Source organism: Cupressus sempervirens, chromosome 3 (genome assembly GCF_028749045.1).
Source record: "Cupressus sempervirens isolate cs-2001-9-10 chromosome 3, ASM2874904v1, whole genome shotgun sequence".
Classification (NCBI taxonomy): domain Eukaryota; kingdom Viridiplantae; phylum Streptophyta; class Pinopsida; order Cupressales; family Cupressaceae; genus Cupressus; species Cupressus sempervirens.
Window position 1 is genome coordinate 335120294 of NC_143120.1, and position 20199 is coordinate 335140492.

Genomic DNA, 20199 nt, shown 5'->3' on the forward strand with positions numbered 1-20199 from the left:
ATACAAGTTTAGTTTCTGCCAAGGCAGATAGTTACCAAGCACATTATACTCGCTAGACATTTTAGTTGTTGCCAAGTGCTATATAAGCTGAGCAACTTAGAGGTTAAAATAGTTTAAGTTGAGCAAGTTCATGTCAAGGAATAACATGAAGAACCAAGCATAACTGAGAGGTGGATGCTATATGTGATGAGTTATATAGTTTAAATATATGATTTTGGAGTGGCACAAAATCCTATGTAAATTATTTTGTTGAGCATGAAAAACCACTTTGACAAGCATGAAACATATTTATAAGCTTGAGGAGAACATCAAGGAGGTAATTATGCTTGTAATTATGCATCATTAATCCCTATGTTGGATAAATAACCAATTAGAAAATCAGAAGGACTAAGTGACAAAAGAATGAACTGAATTATTGATTTTGATCTAGAAACTTCTTAAGATGGATATAAAAGAACGGTTTCAAGAAATAACAAGTTGTTGCAAGAAAAAGGAATTCATTAATGAAAATTTAAAGGTGAATCAGTGAGTTAAGTGTTATGAAGGAGTAAGGCGACTGAGAAGTATCGTGAGGAGATATTGCAAATTAGTCATAGAGAGGTGATTATAGTTTGGATAGAGAAGATTTGTTATTAGAATATTAATGCAAATCAAAGGATCAAGGTACTGTTTCATTCTATCAAGTGTATCAACTGAATCTCTTAATAGAGTGGTCCTAACAGGCCTATCACAAATCTCCTAACAAAGTACTCACTTAATTGTGATGTAAAAATCCTCTAATCATGGTAGACATAATAGTCTTATTAGCTTTTAATAGAGTAGACCCCTCATAGGTAGATGATTAGAAGTGATCAAAATTGTAGCCCTAATAGGTATTTTGTTACTACAGTGGTGACTATTTTGTGGGTGTCATCCCCACTATAGTTTTACCTTCACCTTGGAGGGTTTCTGCATTACCAAATCTTATGTTATGAGTTGATTACCCATTTATGTATTTTATTCATGCAAGTAGATATTAGATCTAATATTATATGATATTTAATGTTATCACATGATGTTAAATGGTTGAGGTTGTTGAGCTATTGTTTTGTACGATGCTTAACGATAGGAATCCTTTTGAACTCCTCTCTTGAAAAGCTGACCTAGGATTAACTCCAAGGTTTTAGGTGATCTTGTGACCTACTAGAATCCATTCAGTTGAAGATAAATGTATTTTTCATAGGGAGGCCTTTGCTGGTTCCAACAATTTAGATAAGATGTAGAATCTACTTGCTATCTCAAAAGAAAAAGACATACAAAAAGAAATATATTTTTTGTATTTCTTTGTTTTTTAATGAATGCAATCTAACAATGCAACTATATGAATTCCTAAATTAACCAAGTGTTTTTAAAAGAAAATAATGAAGATAGGGTAACAAGAAGTTTAAGAAAATAACATGAAAAGTAAATTCCTAACAGACATAAGCTATGAAAACAACATGTTTGTGAGTTAAGCCTTTGAAAAGATCAGTAGCTAACCAATGAAAATAGGAGCAACACTTTCTTAATTCTACTGATGCAATTGTCGATGGGAATTTAGTAACCTAAGAGGTTTCACTTTTCATCAAATCACAAGGCCATGGAAATTGTGGTGTGAGACAAAAAACTACGCAAGAACAATATAGATGATCTCTTCTCGAACTAAGTACGTCAACAAATTTTTTAGACTCATAGAAAATACTAGAATTAAAAGATCACCCAATCAAAATAACACAATAAAACTGTTGGTTCAATTACACTTCATGAACATACATTCACAAAATATAACACACTTAGGCAAGAATCAATACACTCCAAATGCGAGCACCAATAACATATATAATTGTATCAAAATAACAACCTAGAATACATATTATAGTCCTCAATTTATAGGAAATATTTTCCTCAATTTGTGTTGAGAGTGAGAGATCTCTTTATGCAAACATATGCTTCTAAACTAATAAAACAAATCTATTTATGTACAAACTAACTCTCTAACTAGTGCTAAGTAGAACTCCATCCTTATTTATATTATTAAATGGATGAATGAGACTTTACATGCCTTAAAATAGATAAAGCATGAGAAAATAAGAAGAAGAAAGCCATTAGATGATGTAAGAGTCTTTAGAAGTGCCAAAATAGAAGCCCATGTTCACTAGGTGTTTGTAAGACTTAAACTACCATCAGAATGCATTTTTGATGCATGGAAAGCTCTAAATTTAGAAGTGGTAGTTAACTATTGGTGCACCTCTAACTTCTTCAAAAAATTCTAGCACACCTCTAAAAAAGTGCACCTCGAAAGCAGTGCACTTGTGCACCTTAGAAGCAGGTTCAAAAATGCAAAATTTCACCAAGTGTCAAAACTGAAATTCTAGCTTCTAGGTTTTGTTCCCCTTTATATCAAAGCTATGTTTGGGTATTTTCTCTTGAATTTCTCAATAATATTTGTGAATTAGGCTACATCTGGCAAACTAAAGCTTCATACTTTTCCTTCACTTTTTGCCTATAATTGCCCACCTCAATGTGAGTCTTTGCAAAATCTCCCAGTTTCACATCCAAGTCTAATAATGCTTCTTTAGTCCTGAATGCTTGTCTAATATTGTCATCATTAGAAGTTTCTTCAAAAGTCTTTTGAAACTATTCAACAACTACTTCTACAGTCATCAATTTTTCCCTTGAATTGTCTTCAAAAGTATCTAAGCATGCATCACTGTAATGTTTCTCTACCTCAAAAAATTTCTTGGGTTTGATCCTCGAGCTTATGAATTTTTGCATGTAATGTCTCCATTACTTTATTTCCATCTACAATATTCTCTATCTAATCATCAATTTTATCTAACTCCTTCACTGCATATACCTCCATTAGCATTCGATACCTTTGACCCTTGATCGACTATAGTGCTTGCAGATCCTTGCCCCAGGCATGTAGTTCATCCATTAAACCAAAATCTTGGTTCAAAATGGCCACTAGCTTATCCACATTATCCTACATATGGTGTAGCAATTTAAGATTTATTTAAGATTTCCCTATATAATATGCACACCTTTTTCTTTAAAACTTTCTCACCATTGCTAATAAGCTTTCAAAAATGGATCAAGTTGCACTGTCTCCTTATCTCTTTTCTCTAGTGCTGCATTCAAAGTCTTCTCAAGATTTTTAGGATCTAAGGGACCAACAACTTCATTTAGATATCCCTTTAGGATCTCATTCTATTTCTGAAGTGCTATCAATTCTATTTCATCCTATTCTACGTGTCTAAACACTTCTTTAATTCCAATTGTCATCATCAACTTGGCAGTGTCCAACATGGGTTTCCCAAGCACAACCTCTCTAATTTGATAATCTTTTAGAGTCAATTCCTCAAAATCTATTTATGAAGGAGGGATAACAACATGAGCAAAAAAATCCTAATTCTGATCACTCATGATAAAGGCCAATGCCTGTACATCCTTTTCTGGTGACTCAGGTTTCCTGAGAACTTCAATCAATTCTCTCATATCCTCTTCCTTAGTGGAATATTGTGACCTTTTGTTTCTAATCACCTCTTTCCTCAACCATCTCGAACATGTTCCATTAGAGTTTACCTTTTGAAGACTTGTTCTGCTATGCTCTTCCCCTTATTACTCCTCTCTAGAGTCTTCTCCTTTTGTGAGAGATCCACATCGAGAGTCTTTTTATTTGTGGAGTCCACAGTTCTCACCTCTATGTCTTGGGAAGTTTATTGAGGATGCTCACGTATTTTCCCTTCCTCTGACACTTCATCAACATGTATTTTTTGTGGCTCTTCCTCCTATTTCACTTAGACCTATTCTTCTTCATTTCTCAGGGGAAGAGAGTAGCAGAACCTTTATCCATGCAAAATGTAACTTGATTTGGTGATGGTGGAGCTACTTTGGGTCCTTGTGGCTGAGATGGCAACTGACTCCAATCCTCTTATTGAGGTTGATTAGTTGGAGTATCCCTTATCTTATCTCCTACCAACTCAATGCCAGTTGGTATAAAATCAAAATTTGACATTTGAAAGACATCATTGCCTTCACTGTCCTGTTCATCAATCCACTGCTGCATCTCATCCTCAAAAGTTGTAGATTAAATAGGCTACACAGGAATGGATGGTGGTGTAATGGTGGAGCTCCTTCTCCATTCTAACTATGTTTCTCTATAAAGATGAGTCCTAGGATTCAAAGGAAGGTTATCTTCTTCATCCTTATCATCCTCTTCTTCCTCTTCTTTTGGGATAACCTCTGGTACTGATGGAAAAGGAATAACTCTTCTAATCACCTTTTGTCTCCTCTTTGTTGGAATTTACAAATGGGAAGATTTACTTTTGGGTGGGGGGGGGGGAGGTATAAATTAGAAGTAACTAACTTTAACCTTTAAAACTTTTAACTGAGACCATTCACATGCATTTACCATATCTAATTAACATAAAAGTATAGACATGCATAAAAATAGATAACACAAGATTTTGGCCACCCAAAAACCTGCCAAAATGAGAAGGTAAAACTAGGGCAGGGATGACAACCACAAATTATCACTGCAACAATATGTAACTATTTAAGGTTACAAAGTTTGACCACTTCCAATGGTCTACCTTGTGAAAGGCTTTACACTCTGTTAAAAGCAACCTGGTTAAAGGATTTAAAAACACTCACTTGGAATTTGACCTTGTTAAAGGATTTAGCACCTTGTTGAAAGGCTTACAACATGACTGTTAGACCAACCTATCTCCATAGGATTTTCATTCCTAATACAATGGCTAGAAAGTATTAGAATGTGTTGACTTGATAACTTACAATCTTCAATTTCTAATTCTAGATCCTTGTTCTGCTCAATCTGATCTGATCCTTCTTGATTTGATATGTCTCTGCTCGAAGTGCTGATACTCTATTCTAACCAACTAAATTTTGCAATTTTGCTCTTCCTCTAAGTCTTTACACACTTCTAAACTTCACCAACATTCTCCCATATATCTCTCTTACACTCACACGAATTATGGGGTATCGACCTCCTTTTAGAGGTTTCAATGTCTTAGGGTTAGGTATGAATCTATGATCAATATTCATCCTTCTTTTCCTACTCAATTCTTTCACTTTTCCTATTGGTTGCATGGTCTCTCCATTTTTTTTATTAGCTGCATGCTGATTACAAAGGGAATGTAAAAGATTTGATCTTATCTTTTAGATCCTTCAAGATTCATCTTAAGTTTGCTCAAAAATAGTTTACATCTGATTTTGTGAAGGTACAAACTCATATGATGATTTTGTGTTACTCGGCACTTATTGATTGCTAATGCTCAGCACATATAGGAATTCTATCTCGCTCGATTCCTATAGCAACTCTATTTCACTCAGCATCTATACTTTTCTTGACAACTATAGTGACTTGGCATCACTTATCACTCGACACTTGAATCTTTCTTGGCACTTGAAGTTCACTTGACACTTATTGAATTGCTGACTTGACACATACTATAGTTCGACATCTGTATTACACTCGACATCATCTTAGAAACTGGTTAAGTGTGTTGACAATTAATTGTCAAAACCAATCTGAGACCAACAATCTCCCCCTTTGACATGAGTGGCAAAAACACTTAACTAAGCATTATGAATATGATCTATAAGTATAATGTGTATCCTATTCAGTATATGTACAAAACTTCAAAAACTGGTTCAAAATTTTGTATAAGATTATATACCTTAAAAACTTGTAACTCCCCTTGAGCTAATGTGCCATTTCTGTATCCAAAATTCCTTGTGTTGAATTTGTCTCATGCTGTTTCCATTTTCTGCTTAATCATTCCTTTGCTTCTATTTCTATCTGCTATATTTGTACTCTCCCTTTGTTTTTGCTCCCCCTTTCACACATCTCCTTGCAGTTTTTGTATCCTTTTGGCTTTATCCTTATCTCTCCTCAAAACTCAAAAAATTTGAATATCATTATCTCCCCCTTTGGGTATTCATTCTTCTTTAGGTTCCATTTATTATCTCCCCCATATTATTATATCTCCATCTCAAAAATGTATTTTTCTCCCATTCTTATTATATCTCCCCCTTTATCTAGCTAATGTATTATCTCCCCCTTTTTTGACACTTATGTCAAAGGTTCCTAAGAATGAATGGAATATTTAGCCAAAAATGTTTTATTTACCTCCATTATTATCTTTAGAGAAGAATCCCAATTGTTCAATGCTATTTCCAGTGCTTTGAGATGGATGGCTATCTCTGCTACAAGATGTACTAGGCCTTCTAATGTAGAAATATTTGGATCTTTCTTCAAAATGTTCTCTGCATAGGCCATCTCTTTATGCAATACTTCCATGTGTGGGGTGATTGTAGACTATATTTATATTAATTTGGCCTTAATATTAGCCTCTTCTACTATTAATATAGCTAACTCATTTTGGGTGTGAAGCGTTGTGGAAAAATGCTTCTCTCTTTGAGCTGGATCCTTATGTAGTTGTATACTTGATACCTTAAGGTTCCTCTCCGAGCTCAATATTCTTTGGCTAGTCTCTTGTGTGAAATATGAAGAGTCACACAGTTTGGAGTAGAATGAGAATATGTTCTCAAGTACTGCTTTTACTTTCTCAACTTTCTTAGCCAGTTCAACTTGTGATAGTGCTATTTCACCTGATATCTTCTCATTCACCTTCATTTGAAATCTTTTTAGACCATTATAATAATTTGACATTGGTATCAAGGTCTTCATTTTGTACCTGGTCCACTATGTTCGATAGTTGCTCCATGATGGGCTTTGTTTCATCAGGTACCGACAAGCTAAATGCATCAAGGAAGATGTCTTTAATTTCTATTAATGCTTTCCTCTGCCTATACTCATTCCTGAGTATGTCATGCTTCTTCTTCCTTTCTAGTGCCTCTTGCACTTCATTTATCTATGTTATGTTCATTGTATTGTAGTCATAACTTGGTATGACTATTTCTTCATCAAGTGTAGGGTCTCCATAATGAAGTACCCTTGCTAACTTGGTAGAGCTCGAGCTTGGTGCTCAAATTTGCAATGGTACTACATTAGTGCTCAACTACTTAGGAGTCCCTGTAGTAGGAAAATTTACTAGGGTTTGTATTGCCTCTTGCTCTCTCTTCTTAGGGGTCTTCTCCTCTTCCTTGTCTTCTTTACTTCTACCTTGATCAATTATGGTGATTAGAGGAGGTGCACCTTGGCTCTGTGCTGTAGGATCAATGGTATTTTTTGGTCCTATTTTCTCCTTAGCTTGCTCCTCGACAGTTACAGTTACTATTACTATGGAATCAACCTTAGTAGTTGTGTCTTGTGTTGCTTGCTCTTGTGGTTGGCCACTTGTAGCTATAGGAGGTTGTGAAGGTGGTTCTTGTGTATTCACCTTCTCCTTAGTTATTTTAGCTATAGCTTTTTACAATTCCTCTACACTCACCAAAATAGGATTTGTACACAATTGTGATTGCAAAGTTGTTTGGTAAAGGATCTTTCTGAGATCCTTTGCAGTCAATGGATTAATGTTCTAACTTGAAGTATCAAGAACATCCTTTACAATTATAGTTTTTGTAGATGTAGGTGTTGTATGTGGAGGACTAGGTGGTGGCATTTGTATGTCTTTAAAACTCTATTCTTTTTGCTGCTCCTTAGTTGTTGCCTCATCACCTTTAAGTGTCTTCTCCTCCACTGTGACTTCTTCCTTCTCTTTCTCTCCTTCTTCCTTCCTCCTTTTCATTTTCCTCTTCTTCTTCATTGTCATTTCTTCCCTCAAAGGGATCTTCTTGACCTTCCTTTACTATTGCCAGTCCATAAATCAATTTCCACATTTGTGTGGACTTCTTTACAACATCCTCAATTTTATTCTGGAGAATGCTAAAGGCTCTATATTTGGGTGCAAATTTGCTCCCATGCTTCTTGCTAGCCTTGCTTATTTGACCTTTTGTAAGGTCAGGCATTACACGAGCCAATGTTGACTCTCTTATTTATTTCTCCATGTTCAAGCAATAATGCCATTTATTTTCAACAATTGAACTTAGCTCCTTAGGCATGGATTTATCAAGTTCAAGTGGAGTAGTCTTGAACTTGGCCATCATAGTGTAGATAGATTCTTCCACTATGTTATGCTCTTCTCTTTTCAAATTATTAAAATAAATGGTCTTCAAACTAGTTAAATCTACATTATCCCTAATGTTATCACAAAAATTTTCAATATTAGATTTAGTGGTGTGACTTACCACTCTGAATTTCTCATTGTCAGATTCTATTCTCTCTTTATTTGACTCTGGGGGTGCCACAGTTTTTCTTCTCTTCTTTTCTATTGGCCCTTCTTGTTGTGTAGCTTTCTGCTTGTCCTATTCCTTGGCCACTTTCATTGTTTCCCTTATGTCTTGCCTGGTGGTAGGTTTGGCTAGGCTTAGATTGGCTGCTTTCTTCTTACCTTTGGGCTATGCAACAGGTTGTTTTTGTGCCTTTCTCTTCTTGGGTTTAGCCTTAGGTGCTTCGTACTCAACATCTTCTTCTTCCTCTTTATCCTCACCCATGCCTTGGGTTAGTGCTAATATCTCTTTACCTTTTTCATCTTCATCATCATCTTCTTCTTCATCTTCTTCTACCTCTGCCTAAACTGCCCTTTCTCCAAATTTGGCTTTAAGCTTCTTTACCAGTTTGTCCTTTTTCTTCAATGTAGAAGCAATGTAGAAGCTATCTTTAACTCCATGTCTACTTTTGATCTTACCACATCATACGTCCCAAAATGTGGTGCACTCTTGTCTACTTCCTCTACTAATAGTGTTGTTATTGCTGCAAATGCCTCATTAATGTTGATTTAACCAAGAGGTCTTAGCCATCTTTGCCTTGGTATGGTTGCTTGTATGTAAGTATAATCAATATCAACAAGAAAACATACATCATTTACATGCTATTCAACTAATGAAATAGGTATCCTTAATCTTTGTTTCATGGACTTCTTGAAATCCTCAAAATAGCTTGTCATAAGTGTCTCAAAATTAGCTCCCATTTGTTCAATGTATTCATTTACTTGAGCTACAATAGACCTATTTGTCTTCCAGCCTAGTTGACTTTTCCAAAGTATGGAAATTCATTCTATACATAGAAAAATATGCAAATCAAAATTGCACCAAATTTGCATTGTGCTCCCTTGGTTCTCCTTATTGCTCCTAGATTCTCATTGATTTGTTGCAATTGCAATTCTGCAAGATCATAAGTATGATCCTTCTTAACTAATTTGTACCCAACATCCACTGCAATGCATGGTACACTGTTAATTTTGTTGGATTGGTAAAACTTGTGAGCAAAGACTCTAACAAAAAAGTCAACAAGAGGATCTTGAATGGTGTATATAGTCATTCCTCTCTTGTTTCATTTGGCTCCTGTGTTCTTCTCAATTGCTTCCTTAGAGTCACTTCTAAGGGTCTTGGGCCGATGTAGGGTTGGATACCCTGTTACCTTATGGATAATTCTCTTTGATATTTTGATTGGGCCATCTTCCAACCAAAAACTTCCATCATGAATCCTACTCAACACTATTTTGATCCATTCAATTTTGAAGATAGTGGGGAATTCTAGGGCATAAGTCAAACCCTTCCTCTCAATGATTTGGTACTCTTCCTTCAAAACTCCATTTTCACACAATGTATGATATGCTTCTCTCATCTCCATGTCCCCAATAGCACCAATCTTACAATTATAACACCTCCTAACATCCTAGACCATAAGTACCTTAGGAGGAATAACAGATAGGGCTTCGACTAGGTCATTTTTATATGCAACTTTTGGGATTGGCCAAAAATTAGGTTGTTTAACTTCATTTGACACTAATTGGACCTCAAACAACTCTTTCTTTTGAGGTTTCATTGAACTGAGGCCATTTCTTCTATCTAGGGTTTTAAACACCAAGAAATTTAAAACTATGTAGCTTAGCACTAGTGTAAATACCTTAAAATTGATGAAACTAAGCTAAATCTCTATTAAAATTGGCTCAAATACTGATTCTCTACTTTGAATTCACTTTGCTCTCTTCTTCATCTTTTTTCTTTGTTTGTGATGAAGAAAGAATGGTTCAAAATGTGAACATATACCCTAATTTCATAGCACTTAATGCTTAGTGCATTTACAGCTATCCACTCGGCTTCTTAAGCATTTCTGCATTACTTGGCTTCCATTGTCTTTCAAACACTCAACATCCATTGAAGTATCCCTTACTCAGTTTCAATAGGAGTTTCTCTTCACTTGACTTCCACTACCAACTCGGCTGCAATTAATCATTTGACTTCTACTGGCTTTGGTAATCAACTCGGCATGTACTAGAATTTTACTTGGCATCTGACGGAAACTTTTCTTACTCAACAATACTTGTGAAAACTTGAAGTTTTAACTTTGCATTTGTGTTGATGTTGATCTATCCTTTTTTAGTACTTGCTTGTCTTGGAATTGATGTATGATAAAGCTTTGTATATCAGTCCCACATACCTTCTTTTACTTAGTTGGATGAAATGTGACCACTTGACCTTTTGGGTGAAGTGATCCCTTCTTTGGATGTGTTGCTTCCATCTTTCTTTTTCCAAGTCTTATTCATTTTTCCTCTGATGTGTTATACATGTACCTTTCCTTTTCCTTTGTTGAACTCTAAGTTGGGTGCCTTTGACCTTTTTGGGCAATTTTTGCTGATATGACCAGTCTTCAAACAATAGAAACATGTGGTTTGACTGAGCCATCTACTGTAGTTTCCACTTAAATGTCTTCTTATGCAATTTTTAGGGATATGTCCATATTCTTGATAGTAGTGATAGGTATACCTAGTGTTGTAGTCCCAATTATAGTGATGTCCATGATTATTTCCCCTTGCTGGTTGATTGGGTGTCCACATAGGCTTTGATTTGCACTCAAAAGATCTATGTCCATACTTCTTGCAATTGTAGTAGTGACCTTCAAATCTTGGTGTCTTGATAGTCCTAGTCCTGCAATCATGTGCTTGAGGTCCTTGCTTGTTGCACTTGTGATAGTGACCCATGTTTTTATGTTTGTCATGTTGATGGACATTCTTGCTCCTACACAGATTAGATGTATGTCCCTTTTTGCCAAAAAAATGACAAGTGGGTTTAGTGTTCTTACCTTTGTCACTTCTTTCTTCTGCAGTCTTGGATGACTCTCCTTTTTCAGTACTGGTGTAACCTAGTCCTAAAGTATCATTGCTGGCTCTTGGTGATTTTAGTAGCTATTCAAAGTACTTGATGGCCTCATTTGGTTTGTTGAAGCTCTCTGCAATCTCCTTCTCTCTTTTCAGGTCATTTTGCAGTTGTTCTTTTTGCATCTTCAGTGTGGAGGTCTCTATGTCCTTAACATTTAGTTCATGATGTGCATTCATCATCTGACTTAGGGTGTCTAGCTGCATGTTGGAAATTCTTGCAAGCTTAATTGACTTTTCTTCTAGTCTGTTGGCAAGGTTTCTCTTGTCTTCTTCTAGCATAGCCTTATCTTCAATAACTCTTTTCTTTTGTTCAGTCACTTCACAGAGCATCATCGCTTGTGATTCTTGTTCAATCTTGAGAGTTCTAATCTCTTCTGCTTGTGCTCTATTCTTCTCCATTAGGTCTTCTATTGCTGCATCAAACTCTTTGGAATCTCCATTTGTAAAAAATTTTGAGGTGTCAATCTCCTTATATTGTGTATCATTCTCAACTATGGCAATCTCTGTTCTTCTCTTTAAGGATTTTCTCAGTTCTTCTCTTGCTTCTTCCAAAGTATGTAGAGCGAGTTGTATATCAATCACCTAGTTTTCTATGATCTTCCCAAGTTTGTAGACTTCCATTTCTAGATATTCTCTCCAAGCGGTAAGGCTTCTCCTTGTGAGAACTTGGTTTTGATACCAATTGTTGGAATTTACAAATGGGAAGATTTACTTTTGAGAGGAGGGGTGAATAAGAAGTAACTAACTTTAACCTCTAAAACTTTTAACTAAGACCATTCACATGAATTTACCATATCTAATTAACATAAAAGTAAAGACATGCATGCAAATAAATAACACAAGATTTTGGTCACCCAAAAACCCTCCAAAATGAGAAGGTAAAACTGGGGTGGGGATGACACCCACAAATTATTGTTGTAGCAATATATAACTGTTTAAGGTTACAAAGTTTGACCACTTCCAATGGTCTGCCCTGTGAAAGGCCTGCCCTATTAAAGGCTTTACACTCTATTAAAAGTGACCTGGTTAAAGGATTTACAAACACTCACTTGGAATGTTACCCTGTTAAAGGATTTAGAACATTGTTGAAAGGCTTAGAACATGGCTATTAGACCAACCTATCTCCATAGAATTTTCATTCCTAATACAATGGCTAGAAAGTATTAGAATGTGTTGACCTAATAACTTACAATCTTCAATTGTTGATTCCAGATCCTTTTTTTTCTCAATCTGATATGATCCTTCCTGATCTGATATGTCTCTGCTCGAAGTGCTGATACTCTATTCTAACCAATTGAATTTTGCAATGCTGCTCTTCCTCTAAGTCTTTACACCCTTCTAAACTTTGCTAGCATTCTCCCATATATCTCTCTTTCACTCACATTTCTTAACTTATAATTCTTTCACTTTTCCTATTGGTTGCATGCTGATTACATAGGGAATGTAAAAGATTCGATCTTATCTTTTAGATCACTCAAGATTCATTTTAAGTCAGCTCAAATATGGTTTACATCTAAGTTTGTGAAGGCACAAACTCATATGCTGATTTTGTGTTACTCAACACTTACTAATGCTGATGCTTGAAACATATAGAAATTCTATCTCGCTCGGCTCCTATAGCAACTCTGTTTCACTCGAAATCTATTCTTTGCTTGGCACCTATTGTGACTTGGCATCACTTATCACTCAACACTTGAATCTTGCTCAGCACCTAAAGTTCACTCGACACCTATTGAATTTTTGACTCAACACATACTATAGCTTGACATTTGTATTATACTCGACATCATCTTAGAAATTGGTTAAGTGTGATGACATTCAATTGTCAAAACCAATCTAATACCAACACTCTAGACCAAAGTTTTGATATTTCTTCTCTTAGGAGTAGATGAGCTTGTAGCTCTTGAGTAGGCAAATACACTTCTTGCACTTCTTCTTTAGATCCTCCTTGCCCTTTTTTAGTCGGCAACACTTGAGGATTATCCTAGGTCTGCGTAGCTTGCACATTCTCTAACCCTTGTACATTTTTTGCCCCTTGTTGTGGTAGTGCTTGAAGCTCAAATTTTTGAGGTGAAGTTATTTTCCTCTTGCCTTTACCCTTCTAAGCCCTATATAATATCGGCCTTCTCTACCTAGTTGGTGTACTATTTTTGACCTCACTGGGGACTGAGCTATGAAAGTGGGCATTGTTACCTTAGCTCCTCTACCTTTTGCTGGGTAGGCTGTAGTATGGAAGACTATTTCTTGAGGAATTGGATCCATTTGAAAGGTCTTTTGATCCAATCCTTGGTTAGTTTGATGACATGCTTGGCCCTATGACTAATATCTGAGTTTTCTTCCTTATTAGTCTCTACATTCATAATGGGCCGATCACAAATCTTGTATCTATTATACAACGGATCAAGGAAATCCTCAGTATCCTATTGCACTACCTTTAGGGGAACCTTAATCTTTAAAGCATTTCTTGCCAAATAAAGAGTCATCCTACAATAATCCCTTATACAGATATCATAGTCATCTATTGCATTCACCCAATGGTCCTCAATTGCATCTTCATGTTGGAATGTTTTGCTTGCTAAGTAGTGCACTCTTCCAATGTTATCAAAATAGGGCCAAGGAAAGTTATGTTCATCCAAAGGATATTGACCCCACTCAAGCTCAAAAGATGGAATATCCTATCCCCGAACCACACTAAATGGTCCTATAGTAATGGGCCACACCTAAGTTATCTTGTGTTGCTTCCTTACTCTGTCATATGTAGACAAGAGTTGTCAAGCGATCTCCAACAATATAAGTATGTCACTTGGATACCTAGGGAGCTTCTTGGGATTGATAGTCATACTTGCTACCCTCAAATAAGTGAATGTTTGAAATTGGATGTTATAAGCACCAACTTTTGAAATCTTGGCTGTTGCCTCATCTGACATCCTTTTTGCATAATCGCCTTCAATGAACTAGATAATTACAAAAATAAAAGCATCATTTAGTATCATGTATTCCTTGCTATGCTCTAGAAGATTTTTCTTCACGAACTAGGGATATACTATGTATGGCCATGCAAATTGCATCTTGTATACTTCTCTTTTTGAACAACCTTGGATAGTCTATGGCTCTTGCTGCTAGTAGGTACACCAAATAGGATGTCATGTAGAACTTATGGTTATTCTTAACTGTCACCAGTTGCTCATCCAAATTCTCACTAAGAATGGAAGCCCAATCAATTGGCATCTTCATTGTCTTGATGGTCTTAATGAAATGCACCATCCATATGTTCAGGTGTCCCTATATTAGTAGCCCCAAGAGTATTATAGAATATTTGATATCTTCTTTCATGTAGCTCCTTCTCATGTCCAGTTTACCTACTTTACACCCTAGAGGAGTCTTCTCAATGAGGTATGAAGACTAGATGATTTTAGATGCTTCCTCTACATATTCTCTATACCATCTTTTTACCTAGTGATAGGTTAATCTAATAAAATAATCTACCCTTGGAAGATGGAACACCTTCTCTATGTTCTTAGGTTGGAGATCTATCATGATCTCTCTAGTTATACTTTTCATGACCCTTTCTTCAGAGACAGTTTTCTGCTAGTGTCATTATTATTTTTGGAAATTGTACCAATGCTAGGTGTGATGTTGCATAAACTAGCCCTAATTTGGGAAGAGAAGATATCATCGAGGAACTTTCTTTGGGTTTGTTACATAATACCAGGAATGTGTTCCAGTCTATATGACAAAGTTAGGTGTCCCAGATCTTTGAATAGTCATCTTTGGGAGCGTGACTTTGTAGGAATACCTTGAAACTTAAAAACCATTAGTTTTGGGACCATCTTTATAGTGAGGGAGGATAATGAAGAAGCCATTGAATCTGCACAAAATCAATGTCTATTAGTCTAGAGTCAAAGAAAATCAATTAATACAAACCCTAATGATGATACAGAAAAACCCAGAAACCCTAATTGCTCAAAACTAATTGAAAATCTATTTTTAACCATAGAAAGCAAAAAAAGGTGCACTTGGTGCACCTCAGAGGTGTGCTAGGTGTACTTTACCTATACTTAGACCTTTATTTCCTAAGGTGCACACCTAGCACACCTGATGGGGTGCGCTAGGTGCGCACGCTATAAATATTTGTAAGTGCAAAGGGTGCACACTTAGCACACCTCATGGGGTGTGCTAAATGTGCACCCTTTACCTCCACAAGCGAAGCTTACTCTTAATAATGGTGCATAACTATGCACCTTTACTTAGGTGATAGTAATGATTTGTTTAGTTTTAGTTTTTTAAAGTTTTATATTAATGCAAAAAAGGAAGGTACGCAGCTGCGTACCTTCTTATGGTGTTTTTTTTTATGTTATGTAGATTCAAAGGCAGAGAAAAAGTGTAGTAGAACACCTACCAAGCTGTGCTGGTGTGACAAGGGAGGCTTAGAGTTAAAAATGAAGGAGGAAGGGGAGAGTCCCAAGTTTTATAGACCTAGGAATTAGTGCACCTCTTGGAGGTGCGTAGTTGCGCTACTATGCACTTTCCAAGAGAAAGTGCATTACTTCTCTTTATTGCCTTTAGCATACTAGCACACTTGGGGAGGTGTGCTAGGTGCACATTTTTCTTGCAAAGAATGACTCTCCCTCAGAATTCTAGTTTCTAGAATTTGGGATTTCAAGCCAAGACCTAGATTGGCTAAAGACACTAGGCAAAACCCTAAAAAAGACTTGGACCCTAGCCTAGGGATCCAAAAAGCTAAAAAATAAAGTAGAGGGTCCCCATTTCTAGGTGAAATGGGGTGTGCATTATGAAACTACAATAGAGGTGTATGGTGAATTATGTTTGACATGGTGTATGTTCGAAGTGGTAAAAAATTTTGAGATTCTGATTCACCCCTCCTTAGCATCTCACTTTCCCATTAGATTCCAACAATTGGTATCAGAGCCAAGTTCTCTAAGAAAGAAGTATAACCACTTGAAATTCAAAGATCTTGGAGATGTAAGCCTACAAAATGGGAAAGGTGATTGAGAATCAAAATATTGATTTGCAGCTTGCATTTGAACAAGTTAAGGTTGCAAAGAAGGAAATAAAGAAATACTTGAAAAGAAGGAAGGAAAAAAAAATCCAGAAAAATGACACACAATACTAGGAAAAAATTAATTTAATATATATGCGAGGTAGGTTCAGTGAAACTGATGTAGTAATAGTAGATCTAATATTAATCTGAATGAAGAAGTAAGAGCATTGAAGAGAGAACATGAAATGCACTTAGTAAGACTATGTGAAAATAGAAAAGCTTAGGATGGGAAGGTAATGACTGATGAAGATAGGAGACAAATGACTACTAGACTTGGTGAAAGGATCATAGAAATACAAAAGTTGACACAATCAATTTGATATGGTCCACCTGTTATTAAGTGCTAATCATGATATTTATAGGAAGGTGGAAGAGATTACAAACCTATGATCATAGAATTATCAACTGAAAAATGAATTGAGATATGAAAATGAAATAATTAAAAGAATGAAAAAACCTAAAGAGGCCATTAGACAACTTAATGAATAGTTGAAAGCACAAAGAAGACCTCATGATATTACTGGATTAGGCTATACTGAGTTCAAATCATCTACCAAGAAAGGAGAGTCATGAAAGCATGGAGAACAAATGAATGTAAAACCAAAGAACAAGAGGCCCACATGTTATCACTATGGAAAATTGGGTCATACAACAAATTTTTGTAGGAGCAAAATTGGTAAGTCTTGGAATCCTAAGCCTAAATTCAATGGATATTGTTTTAATTGCAACAAGTATGGACACCAAGCATATGAGTGTAGATCAAATATCACTAAGGAAAAAGCTACATTTATATTTGAAGGTTATTGCTATACATGTCAGATATATGGTCACAAGGCACAAGATTACAGATCTAATACAAAACACAATTGGACACCTAAAGATCAATATAATTCAACTAGGCAAGGTAATGCAACGAATTGGGATTATAATACTTAGGTCACTTGTAAATTATGTGGTAAGTACAAACATATTACAGTAGATTGTACAAGAACACATTTTAGAGGAAGATCTGGACACTTGAGGTGCTTTGGTCCAGTATGTTTTCATTTTTAAAAGGTTGGTCACCTAAGTAGAGAATGTAGGAACCAAGCACCAACATCCAATAATGAAGAGAACTATGGAAAAGAAAAGGTTGATGTTGAAGAAGTTAGAAGCTAGATGAATCAAACCTAGAAAAAGAAATATGAAGGAGGCAATAGTAGAAATGATGAAGTTGTGACCATCCAATCCAATGGATTAGGTGATTTTCCCATTGCAAACTAAATAAAGCCGTATATATGGAATTGTATTTCAATTTGATAAATCATACATTAGTTCCTAAGATTGAAAGCACAAAAGTCCAAATTAGCACAACTTAATATGCATAAGGACATATTTGTAGTATGAAGGGTGGATATGTTTGGATGTCAAGTTGCAAAGGTAGTCATGGCCGAGTGTTAGTGGAAAGTGTTAAGTGGCTAAGCATAATTTTTAGTCTTCACTGAGTTGTGGTTTTGGCTAAATTCAACTAAAGGAGTTTTGAATTGTTACTGTCGAGCTTTGAGGTATTGGCTGAGATAAATTGTGTAGCACCCACCAAATGTACAAAGCATTAATGAGGCCTTAAAATAATTTTTTAAAACTATATAATGATTTTCATCATTAATTTTTGATCACATTGCATTCAAGTTTGCAAGAGAAAATAGAGCTCAAGTAATATCTGATCAAATTTGAGTGAGTTTGAAAAGATTTGTGCATGTAATATCAAAATTTGAAGTGAACTATCTTCACTTGTGTTGCAACTGAGTGAAGCAGAGTTTTGAGATAAAATCCTAATCAAGAAAATAACATCTAGTTTGATAGTTAGAGAGAAGAAGTTGACATCAAAGGTTAGTAATGTTGAGTTAGTTTGAAATAAAGTTGTGAAACAACCTAAATTCAAAGCGTATGATTGTGATGAATGGAGATTCTTCTAAATCCCTATCCTTGATCCCACCAATAGTCATCTTGATTCATGATGTAAGATCTTGTTACATGTATAAAATAAGTGAAGTAGGAGATTTTGAGTTGAGAAATGCATACAAAAATTTGTGTATAGAGGGATAGTTGAAGGAAGAACATAAACACATTGCCGAGAAAGGGTTAACTCATGCCCTAAACTTTCTTTAGGTTTTCAAGATAGAATGGATTAAGATCATTTTGAGCTGAATCCATAACAATAAACTATAGTTGGAAGGAGGACCTATTGAGATCACAAAGAATATTGTACATCGAGTTTATGGGTACCCTATCGTGGATAAGGTGAAAACTATTAGATGCCAAAGTAAGGATGTTATTGAGTTGAATACATTGGCTCAATGGAACAAGTGAGGAATGATGATCTCTACCATCAATGATGCCAAGATTGAGTTTGCAATAAGGGTTATTGTAGATAAATTTTATTAGTTTAGCTAACTGGATACTGTACCTTGTGTTGCAGTGCATGTAGCATGGAAAATTGTGAAGAAGGATCACACCTATGATCTTGTTGACCTACAATTGAGGTATTTGGCTTAGAAATTGGAAAGACTCAGAAAAGGAAAGAATAATATGTGCAAATTTGGTTCTTTAGTTGTTTTTATATTCTTTTATGTTCAAAATTCTTTCCCTAAAATAGGAGATGCCACTTGAAAAATGAAGAAAGCAATAACCCAACAAATAAATGAGTTCATTAATCAGTTGGAAGATAATTTTGAGAAGGTAATGGATGGATACTTTGAAGAGTTTAAGAAAAAGATGAAAACATGTCAAGGATTCCTTAATCATTAGTGGACAAATATTTTGATGATGTATGTTTCTTAATGGACGCGTATTGGACATATATTCAGCTAGTCATACCAAGGATGGAATGGTTGAGACCAATGTGATATGAAATCAATATTGATGAAGCAACTGCAACAATCATTGTATTTTTATATCAATCAGTTGACAAGGATGCCAAGCCATTCGATAGGCATGAGAAAACAAAAAGTGAAAATCACCATGAAAATCAATTCTCCCAAGATAAAGAAGAAAATAAAAGAAATGATAGAAAACTTGGAGAGGACATTCGGTGTAGGAGATGAACATGATCACCCATTGTAGATCACCAAGGCTAAAGGTGAGGACATGTCTATTGAAGAAGATGAAGAATGCAATGGACAAGAGGAAATAGAAGGGAAAAGGTAAAGAGATAGAGGTTGACGACCCTCGGGAAAACAAGAATACAAGGAAGGTCATCAAGCCTATTCCCAATATAGAAAGACTCACAAGACAAAGGACAAGGGAAACTACTGTAGCAGTGACTGAGTCAAAGAAAGTAGCTAAAGCTACTAAGAATTCTTAGAGAAAAATATTGACAAAGAGAAAGAATACCTTAGCAGAGGAAGCCGAGCCAAGAAAACCTACAAAGAAGCCAAGAAGAAAGGTTATTATGCCTAAAGATGATGAAGAGAAGACTAAGTTGAAAGGCACAAGCCACCCCAGACAATAGATGAACTTTGTGAAAACATTAGGGGGAGTGCAGGTATGGTAGGTTTCAAATTTATTAAGTATGATACATTAGACACTGCAAATAAAGCAAAGATTGAAGATGCAACTTTGGATATGATGGGTAATTTTGAGTATACACCATTGGAGCTAAGTAATTAAATACCAAATGAATTGTATAATAGAATTGATGAAAGGTGACACTATTCCTTAAATACTAAAAGGAAAATGTGGGAACTAACTCTTGCCAATGTTATGCCCAAGCAGAGAAAAAATAAAATTTCAAAATCAATGAGTGAGTAAAATAATAAATTTTGTTCCTAAGAGAAGAGCATTTTTATATTAAGGAGAAAAATGGAAAATGTAGATAAATAAAGAAAAATTATTTGGGAGATCTATGGACTTCTAGTTGATGATGAAAAGAAGGATGAGGGAGAGCAAGTTGAG